At 37.6% G+C, this 20,185-nt stretch overlaps 1 pseudogene; it reads left to right on the top strand.

Moving 5' to 3' along the window:
• Positions 1-4,196: 4,196 nt before the first annotated feature.
• LOC129532515 (syncytin-1-like) overlaps positions 4,197-20,185 on the top strand; it is a 36,293-nt pseudogene continuing 20,304 nt past the window's right edge.

Here is a 20,185-nt window from a genome sequence, read left to right as displayed (position 1 = left end):
GAAATAGAAATAAACTCAAATATAATCCTCTTACATTGACAATTTTTTAAAAAAGAAATGAAATACCTGTCATACAAGTGGGACTATTTTTAATATTATTCTTATAATAAAAGGATGGAAAAATATTTTGTGGGTTCATATTTAATTTTTCTTTCAATTATGGGACTTGCTATGTTTGAGCATTATTATAAGATTAGAATAAATTAAAAGGGATGTGATGTGAAAAGATTCCAAAGCCATATGCAGTAATGAGCAACATTAGTCAAAAATACTTTGTGCCATCTCAGATAAGAAAAGGGCTTCCTATTTCATATTGTCTAATGGTTCACATATAAAATATATTACTTTTTTGGTTAGCTCCTACTTTAATTTTGGTTTAAATGCTTACCAATCTTTTACCTTTTTGTAGTATGGAAATTTAAAACTATAAAGTAGCAGTAAATCTGTATATTTTATTCCAAATTAATGGCACTATGGAGGATCAGAGTAATCATTATATTGGAATTGGCCACTGTATTTCTGGATTCTTATTTTGTATGAATTATTAAAAACATAAAAGTATTAGACTAGTGTCTTTGTAATCTATACATATTTCATCTAATCCTCAAACCCTGTATGTTAAATGATATCATAGCTATTTAAAAGCAAAGGATGCTAATTTTTTTTTTTTTTTTGAGACAGAGTTTTTACTCTGTTGCCCAGGCTGGAGTGCAATGGTCCAAGCAATTCTCCTGCCTCAGCCCCCTGAGTAGCTGGGATTACAGACATGCGCCACCACATCCTGCTAATTTTGTATTTTTAGTAGAGGCGGAGTTTCACCATGTTGGTCAGCCTGGTCTCGAACTCCTGACTTCAGATGATCCGCCCACCTCAGCCTCCTGAAGTATTGGGATTACAGGCATCAGCCACCAAGCCTGGCCCAGAGGATGCTCATTTATTGGAAGAGAGAGCTAGAGTTTAGATGTTCAAGTAACTTAACTACATAATTAAGAAATGGCTAGGTCAGGATTTGAACACAAGTTGTTCTTGCTCCAGTGATTTCAGGTTAGTATGAAATGATACACCACAGGATTTTAACCCAAGTGTTGTGTTTATTTGTCTTCCACATCAAGTTCAGAAGAACAATTGCTGTCTATCATTCACCTCTTTCTTTTTTTTTTAAACCCAGAGCATAGTGAAATACCTAGTACTTTACTCAATAAATGTTTTAATTGAATGTATGCATGAAAACTTGAATGCATAGATGAATGATAAATATATTGTGCATAAATAAGAATGAATCATTTATTCCAGATTTTAAAATTGTTTTTAAAATCATTGTTAGATATTTGGTCATATTTCAATAGTGATAGCAGCTAAACCCACTTATCTTGTTTAAGGCATTTCTACTTTTGAGATTAGCCAAGCTCACTTTAAAATCAACATCTGTCATCTAGATTCTGAGACCTAACAAGATTGCAAAACTTTTAATTCTGTTTATGCAAGTTCTATTGAGTGCAAAATATGAATGGGGGTTATGATTGTTAAATCTCTGTAAAATACATGGAATGCAAAACATGTTATAAACTCAGACAGGAATCAATTCAAGATAATTTTATGGAGATGGTACAGATAAAGTGAGTGTTCTTATAAAATAGAACTTCTCTAGTTACTGTAGTAAGAGAAGGTGAAGAAGCATTGTGAAGAATATTTTATGCTCAAGGAAACAGATACTCCCTTGCAAAATGTTCAGATGATTTAGATAAGCAGTCCAAATTTATGAAATTGTATGCATTTTCAATGATTAAAAGTATTCCTTAGAAAAATGGTCTTTCTCAAATTGTGCTTACTAGATGCCAGGCTTCTCAACTTCTGGGATAATAAAAAATGTATTTATAAATTGCACTAGGTAAACATTACCGGCTTTATTTTTTAGCTACATGAGTGCTATAAAAATGTCACTGAAGTGTCCCTTACCAGAATATTTTAATAAATACTTAGCAGATGATTCCACAGCACTAGCCTTAGAGATTTATACTAGAGATGATTATAGTTGTGGTCTGGACACTATCTGTCATGCTGCTGCCATCAACATTGGTGTTTTGATTTTGGCTAAACTCATATCACACTACTCCAAGATCAGAAACTTCACTGTATAGTTTCTGCCTGCTTAGTGTCAATTACACTGGGTATAAGTTGTTTTTACTCTTGTGCCAGACGTGAAATGGGCATCATAACTACTCATTTCTTTTTCCCCAGTTAGTAGTCTCAGTGCAGGATTGTGACCACACCTAGTTTTTTTTTCTGTCATTAAAGTGAAAACCCAAAGAGTTTTATGCCGATCCACTGTTCTTACTTCTTTTCGATTTGTGTCTGCATCAATCAGAGAAACAGTTCAAACTTTATCCATATAAAGATTATACTCTTGCTCTGTTATAAACTCTTTGCAGGTTTAAAATATTTTCTTCAGAATATATAGCAAATCTTTTGCAGAATAATATGCAGTTGAGCAGTCTTTTAACACAAGATGTATACTATCTCTTTAATATGGGACAAGTCGTGTTTGTGTGTGTGTGTGTGTGTGTGTGTGTGTGTATCTAAAACCTTCCCCAGAAATATCTGGGCATTATAAATGAGTTTGTTGTAGGATGGCTTTCATTTATTTCCTCTTTGCTGGTCTCATACCACTTTATGGGAATAGGCCCTTTGTCAATAGTCATCAGAGAAATATGACAATCTTTTATGGTATAATCCCTTATTTACAAAGGGAGTATGAGTAAGAGCTCAGTCTCTTTTGAGCTTTCAGTACACTTCCATGATTTCTAGTACTACCCCTCAGCTTCTTACTCACTACTTAACTCAGATTCAGAAATGTGATCAGAAGTGTGTCTTTTTTATCTGGATGAATATGTTTAAGTTTTTTATTTGATGTCTGCCATGAGTTCAAGTGCAGACGGACAGAGTTTTTCCAATCATTCCATGAACAATAGACTATTTTGGAGAATCAATTTGTCTGCCTAGGTCTTCACTATGTTTCAAGCACATACAGCAGCACCTGGCTTAATAGGCATTGAATATTAAATTAATGAATAAATGAATTAATGGAAGTGGAGCTAAGAGAAGGAATTACATAATTCAAATATTTATTAATATCTTGTGACAACCCAGTGTTATGCTCCATTAAAGAGCCATATGGCAGGTAGGGTCTAAAAGCCATGAAATCTGCCCCACTGTGAAATTCTGAGAACTAATTATAAATCTTTCCTCTGACTATGTCCTCACCCTCTACTCCTTCCTTATTTACCAATTTCCCCTTCTGTCGATAAAATCTTTGTTTAAGGTTATTATCGCTTTATACTAGACTAGTTTCACACACACATATTTTTGAACAAGCACCTCTTTCTGTGTCTGTCTTTCTGTCATCTATTTCAGCTGACGCTCTTTTTCATCTATTTTTAAATAATCTATTGAATCTATATGTTATTGAGCTATAGTTAGATGGGCAGCATGTGATAGAAGTAAAGAGCACAGTTGGGGCAAGATGGCAGAATAGAAGCTGATACCATTCGTCCCCATGGCTGGAGCACCAAATTTTAACATCTATCTGCACACAGAAAAACACTGTTGCAAGAACCAAAAATCAGGAACAATCTCAGCCACAGTGGGTAGAGCAACAGGTAGGCTCTTGGGATCCCTAAGTCCAGGTCTAGGCCCTTGAACAGCATTTATGGAAGCTGCCCTGGGCCAGAGGGGAGCCCACTGGACTGAAGGGTTTGTACAAGGCCTGGCAGGATTCACCAAAAGCAGATGGAAGAGCCTTGGGCTTTAAACAAACATCAGAGGTGGTTTTGGAACAGGAAAGGTTCTCTTGTCTGCCTCGCAGGGCATGTGATGGGGGTGTGCCTCGCTTTTTCAGTGCCCTGTTGCTGAGCATACACAGACGGGCAGGCTGTGGGGCAGTGACCCCACTGCAGTGTCTAGGGGTGAATGTTGACAGCCCCTGAAGCCCCAGTGGGGGTGTGTCACAGGGTGCTCTCTTAGTTTGCTGTTTATAGGTAGCTTGTGTTAACCAAGTCAATTAGACCCTCTACCTTGTCACAAGGACTGAGGGCTTTATGTATCCCAGGTTCTTGACTTGGTGTACTGGAAGAATTGGATCACACATGGGCTTCGAGAATGAGTGTAAAGTTTTATGAAGTGGAAGTCGCTCTCCGACAATGGGGGAGCCTGAAGGGAGATGGTTTTCCCCTGGAGTTGGGCCCCTTGGTGGCTCTGGCTCTTCTCTGACTACCCTGGCCAAACTCCGCCTTGTACCGCTGGTTGTTGGGCTGCCGCTGTGCATCAGCGGTAAGTGTGCTCTTTCACCAGCGTGCTCCCTCTACGTCCTCGCCTCTAGCCACTTGTGTCTTCTTCCACTGATGTGCTCCTCTCCATGTCTGGGCGCCTCTGTGTTTGCCCACTAGGATCTCGGGGTTTTATAGGTCCATGGAGGTGAAGCCCTCGCAAGGGACTATCCCTTTCTCTACCCAGCAATTCCCTGAGCCCTCCCCTATCATTCCCCACTCTGAAGAGGTATATCTAACTGCCATTAGAATATGAACGATGACTGGTCTTAGCTGCTTCCTGCTGAGAAGGGTCGTTGTTCTGGGGAAAACAGCAGTCAGACTCCTCTCAGAGGTCCGTCTAAATGTTCTTAGCAAAGGGGTACCATCTCTGAAGCTCTGGTGGCCTGGCCATTTGGAGTTTGGTGGCTTCTAGGCCGTGAGAGAAAAAAAGTTTTATAAGGTTAAGATTGCATGAGTTAAACGTGTATTATACAAAAAAAAAAAAAAAAAAAAAAAGCCGGGCGGGGTGGCTCACGCCTGTAACCCCAGCACTTTGGGAGGCTGAGGCGAGGGGATCATGAGGTCAGGAGATCAAGACCATCCTGACTAACACGGTGAAACTCCGTCTCTACTAAAAATACAAAAAATTAGCCAGGCATGGTGGCGGGCGCCTGTAGTCCCAGCTACTCAGAGGCTGAGGCAGGAGAATGGTGTGAACCCGGGAGGCGGAGCTTGCAGTGAGCCGAGATCGCGCCACTGCACTCCAGCCCAGGTGACAGAGCCAGACTCCATATCGAAACAGAACAACAACAACAACAAAAAGAATTTAGTGCCAAAGATTACAGAGATAAGAAGTGAAATATACTAACGACAACATTGTACCCCAAGCTGTTTCACCCTGGTGAAAGAAATTAAACTTTGTATGGGAGCGGATAAACTGTAGAAGAGAGATAACTGTTCTTGCCATATCTTTAACAGTTAATAGCCCACTGGGAATACCTGTATTTCCTCTCTCTTTCCCAGTCCTCCCTGTCTCTATTATAAAAGTCCGAGGTAGCCACTTTCAAGAAGTCCTCTAATGTACTTTCTTGTCCCAGGGCCCATTTCTGCAACTTCCTCCTGATATCAGCAGAATACTGAGTAATAAATTTATCCTTTAGGATTAGTGGTCCCTCGACTGAATCAGGAGATAGAGAGTTGTGCTTTACCAAGTCCTCTCAGCCTTTCAAGGAAGGCAGTGGGATTTTCATCAAATCCCTGGTCTGTGATGGACAACTTAGTATAATTGAGAGGCTTGGCTTGGTCTTAGTCCTGTGTAAGCCCTCCATTATGCACAACTAAAAGTGTCTCCTTTTCCAGTCTTCCACTTCATCATTGGGATCCCATTTAGGGCCATGCATTGGTACTGCTTCTCTTCTGGTTGGATAATATTTGTCCCCATCCCTGATGCTATATGTGATACAATCCTCAACCCCAAATCTCTGTGCTGCTTGCAGAGCAGACTGTTTCTCATTGTCTGACAGGGTCTGATTCAAAAGTAACATAATGTCTCTCAAGGAGAATTCAAATATTTGGGAGAAATTCTGGAAAGTCTATATATCTATCAGGGTCATCTGAGAACTTGCCAAGGTCCCCCTTAATTTAAGTCCTGTAGGGAGAAGGTGACCTGGACCTTACTGGGCCCAAATTCACTAGGCATCTGTTGGAGGGAGAAGAGCGAGACTGGGGCTTATTTGGAGTGAGGATTTCTAGGAGGGGGAAGTAAGAGACTGAAGCTGGACAGGGAGGTCAGGGTTGACCCAGAGGATCAGGGCTGGAGGGAGCTATCTTCTCTGCTGAGGGTGTCTCTGGGACTCATATCTTTAATTCCTTGGGCTTGCCCCTTGTAGCCTTCCCTGAGATGGCAAACAGAAGGGCTGGATCAATCCTACATTGTCGGCAAAGGTCTGGATTGCCTTGCAAGGTATAGAAAGACTGCACATATGGGGCCTCAGACCATCTGTCCTCTCATCTACAGAAAAGTTCCAACTGCCAGATGGTATCAAAATGAATGGTTCCTTCCTGGGGCCAACTCAGTCCCTCATGCAAATCATAATTTGGCCAAACCTTTGTGCAGAGGGCTATGAGGCATTTTTCCTCCAGATTCTGAGGGTCAAAGTAGTCCCAGTGATTCAGGATATGCTCCAAAAGAGTATACGCTGGCGGCGGGGGGGGGGGGGGGGGGGGGGGGTGTGGGGGGTGGGTAAAGATTACTGGTTGCCTATTCTGAAAGACAGGGAGTAGAGGTGTCCCTCATTCCCTTCCTTCTTTCAATGAAAACTCAGGGTGTGATGTAGAGAGAAAGCAGGCATCCTCCTTTCACTCTCCACCCCTTATCCCTGAGCCCTGGTGACCTTGGCAGGTGCTGGCCATGAGTACTGGTGCGGTATGTACCCATGCAGCAAGGAAAACCTGGAGAATAGTAATTAACTGCCCTCAGCTACATCTCCATTTCTCCCTATTGTTGGCAAACTTTGAGTTCTCTTGGCCAGTTTATGCCTTGCAGCATGGCCTCTTTCTGTGAGGTGGGAGGTTTAGTCAGCAGGAATTGGTTTTGGTTATTTACATTGGGCCTGTTGCCTGGCTTTGGATCCCTCAAACTTGGTTTTTCCTTTTAAGGCCTCTGTCTGAAGCTTGGAATCAAGTTTGGGACTTAAAAGGCCTTTTAGAGGCTGTTTGTATCTGTTTAGAGTGTTTCAAATGTGCCCTGTGGAATTTGCAGTTATCAGCCAGCAGGGGCCACTCCTCTGTTAACTTCCCTATCAGAAACAGAGTGGGCAGGGGGAGCCCTCTCACTTGGAAAAGGAAAAAAGAGAAAAACAGTTTAAGCGGAAAAGGGGAAGATTCTGGAGGAAGAATCCCTTGCTTAGTGCAACTGGGCCTTTCTAATCCTTATATCTTTTCCCCAGTTCAGACCAGACTGAATTCCTCAGCCTGGGAATGAAAACGTTCATTGGTGCACAGGCAAGAAGTGCCCATCCTTTGGCCCTGTGGGGTCGTGGCTACAACTGCAACTTTCTGCTGCCCCCACTTATGGCTGTTGGGCTTCGCCTTTGCCTGCTTAGACACACCCAGGTGCCCGGGCTGGGAGAGGCCCCTCTAGGAACAATTGGTCTGATTTGCACCTTTGGCAGCTGAGCCTAATGCTCATTTTACTTAGTAACATTGCCGCAGCCTGTAGCAAAACTCTTAACATTATGAAGGAAGAGATAAGAGCCATTTTGAACTGTGTGTGAGAGAGAAAAGAGACAGTCTGGGGGTTTTTACTGGCAGGTTAAGACAGAGCTTTTGAAGGGAAACAGAACCTCTTACCCACAGGAAAGAGAAAGAGGTGGCAGGGTTTCAGAAGAGAGACAGACCCGACAGTTTCACATTTGTTCACATTCACCTTCCAGGATCCCTGATGAGCCCCAGTTGAAATGGGTTAAGTTCCCTTGTCCCCCTCGCAGGGCATGCTATGGGGGTGTGATTTGCATCTTCAGTGCCTTGATGCTTAAACCTCTAGGGGAGCATAAAGACAGGCAGGCTGTGGGGCTCCAACTCCACAGCAGTGTCTAGGGGTGAATGTTTACAGCTCCTGAAGCCCCAGTGGACATGTGCTACAGGGTGCTCTCTTAGTTTGCTGTCTATAGGCAGCTTGTGTTAACCAGCTCAATTAGACCCTCTACCTTGTCACAAGGACAAAGGGCTTTCTGTATCTCAGGTTCTTGCCTTGTTGTACCAGAAGGATCAGATCACACGTGGGCTTGGAGAATGAGTGCAAAGTTTTATTGAGTGGCAATAGCTCTCAGCAGATGGGGAGTCAGAAGGGATAGGGTTTTCTGCTGGCGTTGGGCAGCTCAGTGGCCCCAGCTCTCCTCTGAGTGCCCTGGCCAAATTCTGCCTCATCCTGCGGGTTGATGAACTGCTGGTGTGCCAACGTCTGTTGGTGTGCTTTTCTACCAGTGTGCTCCCTTGATGTCCTCTCGCTGTTCAGCCACTTGTGTCTTCTTCCGCTGATGTGGTCCTCTCAACATCTGGCCAACTGTGTGTCTGCCCACTAGGGTCTTGGGGTTTTGTAGGCCCAAGATGATGTTCTGGTGGGCCAGGGTGGTCTTGGAAAATGCAACATTTGGGTGCAAAGGCAGGAGTACCTGTCCTCATCTAGATCTATAGGAGTGGAGCCCTAGCAAGAGACCACACCTTTCTCTACCCAGTACTTCCCTGCCCTACTCCTGTATCAGTTTGACAGAATACCCCATGGACCATTGGTGGTAGTGGCTACAGGGAAAAGCTTCTCTGCCTATGGAAAGAGGAGGGAAGATTGGTAGGGACTTCGTATTGTGGCTCAAGTGCCATCTTAGTTAGCCTCAGTAGAATAGAACATCAGGTAAATTGCTATTTATTTATTTATTTTATTTTTTTATTTCAAGCCGTGGATCCCAGATAGCATCTCTGGATATGTCCAGGGCCTGAGGGAACTCATTACCATGAGAGAAAGGGCCTTGGCCAAGTCTCAGTGTGTGCAAGCTTCAAGTCTGGCCCAGTGCAGTCTCATTGGTGGTGGCACGAGGGGTGCTTGCATCACCACACCCCCCCACTTTGAGGCATGTCAGAATAGAGAGAGACACTCTACATTTGGGAGAAAGAAAGGGAAAAGAACAAAAGTTTCTGCCTGGTAATATAGAGAATTCTTCTGGATCTTATCCAAGACCACCAATGAGTCTGCAAAAATCACTGCATTATTAAGGTTGGGGCCCAAGTCCCTTTGAACACCTGGAAAGCCTTCCCAAGAAGGACAGGCACAAACAAACCCAAACTGTAAAGACTACAATAAATACCTAAGTCTTCAATGCTCAGATACTGACAAACATCTATAAGCATCAACATCCTCCAAGAAAATGTAATCTAACCAAATGAACTATATACAACACCAGGGATTAATCCTGGAGAAAAAAATAATTCAAAATAGCTATGTTGTGTTAACTCAAAGAAATTCAAGATAACAGAGAAAGAATTCAGATAAATTTATCTACCAGATAAATTTATCTACCAGATAAATTTAACAAAGAGAATGAAATAACTAAAAAATTGTAGAATTGAGAGATGCAATTGACATGCTGCAGAATGCTTAAGGGGCTCTTAATAGCAGAACATATCAAGCAGAAGAAAGAATTATTGAGCTTGAAGACAGCTTACTTGAAAACACACAAGCAGAGGAGTCAAAAGAAACAAGAATTAACAACAATGAAGCATACCTAGAAGATCTAGAATATAGACTCAAAGGGGAAATTCTAAGAGCTATTGGCCTTCCACAGGAGGTAGAGAAAGAGAAAGGGGTAAAAACTTTATTCAAATGGATAAAATCAGAGAACTTCCCAAATGTAGAGAAAGATATCCACATTCAAGTACAAGGAGGTTATAGAGCACCAAGCAGTTATTAACCCAAAGAAGACTACCTCAAGACATGTAATAACTAAACTCCCAAAGGTCAAGGATAAAGAAAGAATCCTAAAAGAAGCAAGAGAAAAAAAGCAAATAGCATATAATGGAGCTCCAATATGTCTGGCATCAGATTTTTCAGTGGGAACTTTACACACCAGAAGAGAGTGGCATGACATGTGTAAAGGGCTGGAATAAAATTACCCTTGAATAGCATATCCACTGAAAACATCTTTTAAGTATGAAGGAGAAATAAAGACTTTCCCAGACAAATGAAAGCTGAAAGATTTCATCCATACCACATCTGTCCAACAAGAAATGCTAAAAGGAGTTCTTCAATTTGAATGAGAAGGATGTTAATGAGCTAAAAGCAATCATCTGAAGGTGCAAAACTCACTGATAATAGTAAGTACACAGAAAAACACAGAATACTGTAGTACTATAATTGTGATGTTATGCAATCAGTTTTAAGTTGTCATCTGTTTAAAATAATGGGTTATAAGATGGTATTGGAAAGTCTCATGATAACCTCAAATCAAGAAAGATACAATGAATACACAAAAAATAAGATGCAAGAAATTAAAGCATACCACCAATGAAAATCGCCGTCACTAAAAGAAAGACAGGAAATAAGGAAAGAAGGGAAAAAAGACTGAAAAGCAACCAAAAAACAAATAAGAAAGTGACCAGAGTAAGTCCCTACTTATCCATAAAACTCTCCAAGACATAGTGTCTGAATGGATCAAAACAAAACCCAATGATTTGTTGTGTACAAGAAACACACATCTGGGCACAGTGGCTCACATCTGTAATCCCAGCACTTTGGAAGGCCCAGGTGGGTGGATCACGAGGTCAGGAGATCGAGACCATCCTGGCTAACATGGTGAAACCCCATTTCTACTAAAAATACAAAAAAAAATAGCTGGGCATGGTGGCAGGTGCCTGTAATACCAGCTACTCTGGAGGCTGAGGCAGAAGAATGGCATGAACCTAGGAGGCGGAGCTTGCAGTGAGTGGAGATCACATCACTGTACTCCAGCCTGGGCTATAGAATGAAAATCTGCCTCCAAAAAAAAAAAAAAAAAAAAAGAGAAGCACACATCACACATCACCTGTAATATATGTATAGACTGAAAATAAAGACATGAAAAAAGATATTCCATGCCAATGGAAACCAAAAAGAGCAAGAGTTGCTACACTTATATTAGACAAAATCAATTTCAAGGCAAAAACTCTAATAAAAGAAAAATAAGGTTATTATCTAATAATAAAAGGGTCAATTTAGCAAGAGGATTGTATTAGTCTGCTCTCGCACTGCTAATAAAGACATACCCAAGACTGGGTGATTTATAAAGGAAAGGGGTGTTTAATTGACTCATAGTTCAGTATGGCTGGTGAGGCCTTAGGAAACTTACAATCATGGTGGAAGGGAAAGCAAACATGGCCTTCTTCACATGGTGGCAGGAAGGAAAAGTGCCAAGCAAAAGGCGGAAGCCCCTTATAAAACCATCATATCTTGTGATAACTCACTAACATGGGACACATCATGGGGGACCTGCCTCCATGATCTAATTACCTCCCATGAGGTCCCTCCCCCAACACATGGAGATTACAATTTGGATTACAATTTAAGGTGAGATTTGGGTGAGGACACAGCCAGACCATATAAAGGACATAACAATTGTATATATATACATTCAACACTGGAGCAATCAGATATATAAGCAAATATTATTAGAGCTAGAGAGAGGGGAACCCCAATAAAATAATAGCTGCAGATTTCAACACCCCACTTTCAGCATTGGACAGACCTCCCAGACAGAAAATAAACAAAGAAACATTGGACTTAATCTACACTATAGAACAAATGGACCAATTAACTATTTACAGAACATTTCATCCAATGGCTGCAGAATACACATTTTCTTCCTCAGTGCATGAATCATTCTCAAGCATAGACCATATGTTTGGTCACAAAACAAGTCCTAAAATATTGAAAAAAATTGAAATAATATCAAGTGTCTTCTCTGAATACACCACAATAAAACTAGAAATTAATAAAAGTGGGATTTTCAGAACTATACAAATATATAGAAATTAAACAATATGCTCCTAAATGACCAGCAAGTCAATGAAGAAATTAAGAAGGATACTGAAAAATGTTTTGAAAAAAATGACAATGGAAACACAACATACCAAAACCTATGAGATACAGCAAAAGCAGTATTCAGAGGGAAACTTACAGCTGTAACTGCCTACTTCAAAAAAGAAGAAAAACTTCACATAAACAACCTAACAATGCATCTTAAAGAATTAGAAAAGCAAGAGCAAACTGCATCCAAAATTAGTAGAAGAAATAAAGATCAGAGAAGAAATAAGCAAAATTGAAATAAAAAAATACAAAAGATCAATGAAACAAAAAGTTTGTTTTTTGAAATGATAAACAAAATTGACAAACCTTTTAGCCAGACTAACAGAGAAAAAAGATGGAAGACCAAAATAAATAAAATCAGAGATTAAAAGAGACAAATAATACCATGGAAGTTAAAAGGATCATTAGTGTCTGCTATGAACAAATATATGCCAATAAATTGGAAAATCTAAAAGAAATGAGTAAATTCCTAGACACAAACAACCTATCAAGTTTGAATAATGATTAAATCCAAAATCTGAACAGACCAATAACAAGTAATGAGATTGACACTGTAATAAAAAGTCTCCCGGTAATGAAAAGCCCTGAACCCAATGGCTTCACTGCTCAATTCTACTAAACATTTAAGAAAAACAATACCAATCCTACTCACGTTTTGAAAAAATAGAGATGAGGGAATACTTCCAAACTCATTCTATTAAGGCCAGTATTACCCTGACACCAAAACCAGATGAAGACATACCAAAAAAAAAAAAAAAAAAAAAAAAAGAGAAAACTCCAGGCCCATATCTCTGATGAATACTGATGCAAAGATCCTGAATAAAACAGTAGCCAACTGAATTTAACAATACATTAAAAAGATTATTTATTATATCCAAATGGGATTTAGCCCAGTGATGCAAGGATGGTACAACATATGCAAATCAAACAATATGATATATCATATCAACATAATGATGGACAAAAACCATATGATCATTTCAAGTGATTCAGAAAAAGTATATGGTGAAGTTCAATATCTCTTCATGATAGAAACTCTCAAAAAACTGGGTATAGAAGGAATATATTTAAACATAATAAAAGTCATATATGACAGAGCCACAGATAATATAACACTGAATGGGGAAAAACTGAAGGCCTTTCCTCTAAGATCTGGAATATGACTAGGATCCCCCCCTTTCACTGCTGTTATTCAACATAGTACTAGTAGCCTTAGCTAGAGCAATCATACAAGAGAAGAAAATAAAGGACATCCAAAATGGAAAAGAAGAAGTTAAATTATCCTTGCCTGTAGGTGATATGATCTTTTATTTGAAAAAACCTAAAGACTCCATGAAAAAACTATTAGAACTAATAAACAAATTCTGTAAAGTTGTAGGATACAAAATCAATATACAAAAATCAGTAACATTTCTCTATGTCAAGAACAACCAATCTGAAAATGAAATCAAGAAAGTAATCGCATTTACAATAGCCACAGATAAAATTAATTTCCTAGGAATTAACCAAAGAAGAAAAAGACCTCTGCAATGAAAACTATGAAAGACTGATGAAAGAAATTGAAGAGGACACCAAAAAAAAGGAAAGATATTTCATGTTGATTGATTGGAAGAATCAATATTGTTAAAATGCCCACAGTATCGAAAGCAATCTACAGATTCAATGCAATCCTTATCAAAATATCAATGACATATTTTGCAGAAACAAAAGAAATAATTTTAAAATTTCTATGGAATTACAAAAGACCCAGAATAACCAAAGATATCCTGAAAAAAATGAACAAAACTAAAGGAATCACATTACCTGACTTTAAATTATACTATAGAGCTATAATCACCAAAACAGCATGGTACTGGCATTAAAAAGGACACATAGACCATTGGAACGAAATACAGAACCCAGAAACAAATCTGAACACCTACAGTGAACTCATTCTCATCAAAGATGCCAAGAAAATACGTTGAGGAAAGGGCAGTCCCTTCAATAAATGGTGCTGAGAAAACTGGATTTCCATATACAGAAGAATGAAACTTGATCACTCTCTTTATCATATACAAAAATCAAATCAAAATTAATTTAAGACTTAAATTTAAGAACTCAAACTATAAAATTACTGCAAAAAAAGTAGGAAATTCTCTAAGGCATTGGTCTGGGCAAAAAATTTCTTGAATAATACCCCACAAGCACAGGTAACCAGAGCAGAAATAGACAAATGGGATCAAATTAAGTTATAAAGCTTCTGCTCAGAAAATAAAACAGTTAACAAAGTGAAGAGACAACCCACAGGATGGGAGAAAATATTTGCAAACTATCCCTCTGACAAGAGATTAATAACCAGAATATATAAGAAGTTCAAACAAACAACTCCATAGGAAAAAAATAATAATAATCCAATTTAAAGAGGGCAAAAATTTAAATATACATTTCTCAAAAGAAGATATACAAATTGCAAACAGACATATAAAAAAGTGCTTAACATTATTGATCACCAGAGAAATGCAAATCAAAACTACAGTGAGATGTCATCTTATCCCATGTAAAATGGCTTTTATTCAAAAGTTAGGCAATAACAAATGCTGGCGAGGAAGTGGAGAAAAGAGAACACTCCTACACTGTTGATGGGAATGTAAATTCGTGCAAGTACTATGGAGAACAGTTTGAAGGTTCCTCAGCACACTGAAAATAGAGCTATCATATGATCCAGCAATCACATGGCTGCGTACATACCCAAAAGAATGGAAATCGGTATATCTAGGAGATATCTGCACTCCCGTCTTTGTTGCAGCACTGCAATATCCAAGATTTGGAAGCAACCTAAGTGTCCATCAACAGATAAATGGATAAAGAAAATGTGGTACATATACACTATGGAGTACTATTCAGCCCTAAAAAAAATAAGATTCTGTCATCTGCAACAACATAAATAGAACTGCATATCTTTATGTTAAATTGAATAAGCCAGGCACAGAAAGACAAACAAATATTACATGTTCTTCCTTATTTGTGAGATCTAAATATCAAAACAATTGAACTCATGGAGATAGACAATAGAAGAATGGTTACCAGAGGCTGAGAAGGGTAGTGTGGAGTATGGGGGAAGGTGGGAATGGTTAGTGGATACAAAAACATAGTTAGAAAGAATGAATAAGACCTGGCATTTGATAGCATAATAGGGGGACTACAGTCAATAATAGTTTAATTGTACATTAAAAATAAAGAGTATAATTGTATTGCTTGTAACACAAACAATAAATGCTTGCAGGAATTGATACTCAATTTTCCATGTTGGGATTATTACACATTGCATGCCTGTATCAAAATATCTCCTATACCCAATAAACATATACACCTAGTATGTAGCCACAAAACTTGAAACAAAAAAGGAAATAAAGATCAGATATCTTGGAGCCTAATTTCTTCTGGTTCAATTCCCAGGACTGCCATTTACTAGCTGTTTGAAATTTGACAGTATCTCTGTGCCTTAGTTTTCTCATGGATAAATGGGGTAACAATAATACATACATTACATAATAATTAAATGGGTTAACATGTACAAACCCCTTTGGATATGACATAAAACTATAAATGAATGATGTTAGCTACTTCTGTTTTTATGTATTCATTGTAAACTGTTTTTTGAATCTAATTTTAGAGATTTGGGCAGATTGTCAAAAACTATATATATACAGCCCTAACATTTTTTAGAAATGTGAATACCAGTCCTAATAATATTAAATTTATGTAAAACTTTGTGTAAAATTCTGAACCTTCTGTCATTAGCCCTTTACTCCTAAAAAAAAACCTATAAGTTAGATACTATTATTTATATTTGACTAAGGAAACTGATAGTTCCATAATGTATATGAAATTTAAGCTTAGATCTGTTTATTAAAAATGCACTTAAGTATATTGATATATGCTTAATGTAATTTATTTTTATGATAAAGAGTATGTTTAATCATATGTTAGGGATATCATAAGGATCATTGCTGCATTTCAAAACGTTTTCCCAAAATTACGTTTTAATGTTCACAACCCAATTTATATAGAGTTTCATTCATATTATAGATCAAGTTATGCATTATTTTCAAAATATAAATTTACAGAATACATGTTATATTACAAGTTTTATTAATATATGTTTATCTTTCATTAACATGAACTCCATGGTATTATCAATGTATCGTCTGTTCAAAATTGTTTTAAAAATCAGCATATCTATGTGTCTATATCAATATCATCTATATCTATATATCTCTAGCTATCTAATCTCTCTATACTTTGATTTTGTAATTGTTTATAGTTGAGTATTAGTATGGTCTATAGGTAAATATTTTGATACATTAACTTCCTCTTGTTCATTGGTTATTGCAATTTTCCTTTAGTAATATGCTTACACAATATATGTAAGCAACAGTATATATCTAGAGGTTTTTTTCCCCTGAAGTGTGTGCTAAAAATCACATGCAAATAAATAGCGAAAAAATGTCAGGTTCAAAAAGAACATTACCATGTTGAAGACATTGAGAACTGCTGCAAAAAAGAAATCATCTATCCCTTAATTTTCAACCATTTTTCATCTAAATACTATTTCAGAGTTTCACAAGCAATAGCCTATGGAATCCACAGAGAATTCTGGTTCAGATGTTTGTTACCAGGGATATATTGTTATCATAAATTGACTTTAATATTATTGATATGCTAAGTACCTGATCTGGTTAGAATCATGATTTTGAGTTTTAATAATATAATTTTAAGGTTGATTTTTACTCTTCACTATATGAAAATATAGTAAAATATGAGGTATTTGAATCAAGTTTAAAAAATCATAGAAGGATTACACTTTTCAGAATGTAAAATGTCAAATCATTAAAATACAGAAGTTGTGATAATGTAACAATATAAATTAATAATATTTTGTCTACTCAAAAAAAGTTGCTGAGCTTAGAATTTATAAACAGGACATAAAAACATTTTAAGGTAAAATCAATGATTTCTTGAAGCTCAGTTTATGAATGATATTATGTATTAAAGAGATCTCACAGCTATCAATTTTGGTAGACCTGCTGTTTCACAGGTACCGATTTTATTTTATTTGACAGATACTTTATAAATTCACCAGATACTGTTTATAGCAATACTTTGAGGATATTAACCCTCCCTTGTTGAAGACTTTATAGTAACTTCAACTCAGGCAGTATCTTAGAAAGGAGAATGCATATTTTTCTTAAAATCAACCACCTTTTATGGTCATTTGACCCATAACTGGGATGAAATCTCAGAATGCTTCAGGATTACAAGTATAAATATTCACCCAGGAGGATAAGGCTTAAACTCCAAAATAATTGCAAATATTATCATATTTAGCTCCATAATGTTAAGTATCATCTAAAAGCATATTATCTCAAAATTTTTGTTTTCACTAGGACTTCTCTCTTCAGATCCAGCTATGTGCTCATCATCTTTACTTGTATTTTACTAAATGTGCCAAATTTCTCAAATGGAACATGTCCAGAACCAAACTACTTATTTTCTCCACCAAACCTGTTCCTCCTGTAATCTTTCTCATCTCAGTATATGGAAACTCCCTTCTTCCAGTTGGCAAAGGGAGAAAAACACTTATATACATCCTTGGCTCCTTTTCTTTCATACCGAACCATTAAAGGGTATGGTTTAATGGTTTAATAATAAAGGTATGCTAAAGGTAGCATACCCTGTCTACATTCTGTTCAAAATAAATCCACAAGCACACCATTCAGCACTAACACTCCTACAATTCTACTACTTGTCACTGGCATTTATTGTTTGAATTGTTATTCAAAAATTTCCATGTGGCTTAAAAAATCTTGATGTTGCACAAATAAAAGACCAAACATATTTAAAAGCTATTTTGAATACTATCTTTGATGTGGTTATGCATATATATAACAGTGGTTATTAGTAGGATGTGAAAAACATGATCGGTGTGTTTTATAAATCATCTAATCCTATATTGAGCAGGACTCTCAGAATCAGAATATTAGGGTTCAAAGCAACTGTATTCAGACTTCAGTGAAGTGCTAAATGAAGCGATATATTTAGCTTCACACAGAAAGCAGTATTTTGTAACATCACTAAGAGAGTATTCTCTGAGGACTGCAATCACCAGTGGCTGCAAGCCTGGAACTCCGGAGTTGAGTACAGAGTTGGACCAGCTTAAGTCTCTGCCCCAAACAGATAAATTGAAGTAAAAGCATGGAGGCATAGAAGTGGCCAAAGTTATAACTTGGGGTAGGGTACAATCTTCTACACCTATCCAAATGATTGTACTTTCCTTAAAATTTTCAACACAGGTTAAAATGAATGTAAGAGAGATTGTCAAAATGCGGAAATTTGCTACTAGGATATTTAGAAACTATATATCATATGAGCTTTGAATTTGGTTAGGGCATAATGAGACAGAATTGATACCTAATGCTACCAAATTTTGAAGTAAATATATCAATCAGCTTTATCTAAAATAATGTGGTGTCACAGACTGCCCCAAATTTATGTGGCACACAAAAATCCACCCAATTTCTTGCCTGAAGAAGACAAACTTTGAAATGCTGATTTATACACAAAAAGTTCCCCATGGCTTCAGGCTGATTCTCAGGCTTAAAATTGCACTGTGCTCAGTTTTGTCTATTTTCTTATCCTACTTCCTACGTTCCCTTGCTCTTCCCTCCCAGAAGTACTTCCTTCATAAATCACTTATACCTAAATGCTTGACTCATAGTCTGCTTCTGGGAGAACAAGATCCAAGAAGCATCACCTTGATTCTTTTAGAGGTGATGGCCACACCACCTTTGATTTGATCTGTGCTTCCAATTGCATTTATTGGACATGACCTTGACTTGTTTGGCCCCCAGTACTTGTATTAAATTGAATCTTTTATTGAAGTTGGAGAGCACTTTTATTTTCCAACCAAGTTCTAGATTTTTCTGAGCTTTCTATATTATCTTCCAATTTTTGTTTTCAAAACAAATTTTCTGTTTTCCTCTGAGTTTGTTCTTTTTTAAAAAATTATTAAAAATTATTCTTTCTCAAATGCAGCTAGTAGGAGCCAGCTGATGTGTTCAACAAGATCATTAGCCATATTTCATATTTCCCAGTTTATTATAGGTGATACTTTTAACAAATGTTTGACCATTACATAAGACATGTCTCTGCTTTTTTCAATATCCTTTAATAAGGTTTAATCTAAATTTTTGGTCTTTTATAACAGTTACTTTGTCCCCTACTAACCTTACACTCAATGCTACACATTTTAAATTTTTGCTGTGAAAATATCCCACTTCTGGATATTAATGTTGTCACTGACATCTGTATTCCTAATAATGCATTGTAAAAAAAACACTACAAAGCTCAGTAGCATGCAATAAGAGGCTTTTATTTCTCACTTACATCTCTGAGGTTTGGTTAGGATATAAATGTGAAAGTTAAGCTCAGCTTGGTTGGCTCTAGGCCGTGGGTTTCCGACTTAATCATTCTTCAGTGACCAATGGACTTTCTGGGGCATGATCCTTTCGTGATAGTGGCACATGCACTGAACACAAGCTCAAATACATGTGCACATTTCAGTCCTCTGCCAAATCCTGTCTACTGTCATGCCATTGGCCAAGCAAGTCATATGACAATACCAAATATGTTACCTCTTGTAGGAGGAAATGCAAAATAAAATGACACAGGGCATAGAGAAAGAATGCGGTAAATAAATGGGAAAAATAATTTTGTCTAACATAGAAGACTACATTGCTAACATATCTTCAAGTAGAAATGATAGAAACTGGATGATAATTCAGTCCCTTGGACTCCAGAACTCTCTCAATAGAATTACTAAATTGATCCTGTTCCAGAAAGACATCTTGCCTATGTCTATGCCAGCTATGGATGGCCATGGAAGACAGTGAACAAGGGCTATTCTTCCAGACAGCAAAGGTGGAAGTTTCCAGATTGACTGACCAAATAATTCACTATACCACCAGGGCAAAGAGTCTCTGCATTTCTGTCCATTAATGTGTGCTGTGGTCAATGGGCTTTATGTATTGTGTTCATTCCTTCCTATTTCCCCAATGTGAGCTATTACTGACTTGATTATTACCATGGAATAGTGTAAAAATTGTTAGAAGATGAATGTACATTTAACCAAATACCACTAGGCCATAAAGAGGCTCAGGAAGAAGTTTGACAAAGAAAACTGAGTATTTCTGAGCACTTTAGACATGAGCATATAGATATAGATGTTTAA

Source organism: Gorilla gorilla, chromosome 2 (assembly GCF_029281585.2).
Source record: "Gorilla gorilla gorilla isolate KB3781 chromosome 2, NHGRI_mGorGor1-v2.1_pri, whole genome shotgun sequence".
Taxonomy (NCBI): Eukaryota; Metazoa; Chordata; class Mammalia; order Primates; family Hominidae; genus Gorilla; species Gorilla gorilla.
The sequence above is the reverse complement of the archived record's forward strand: the minus strand, read 5'-3'. Positions and strand labels throughout refer to the sequence as shown.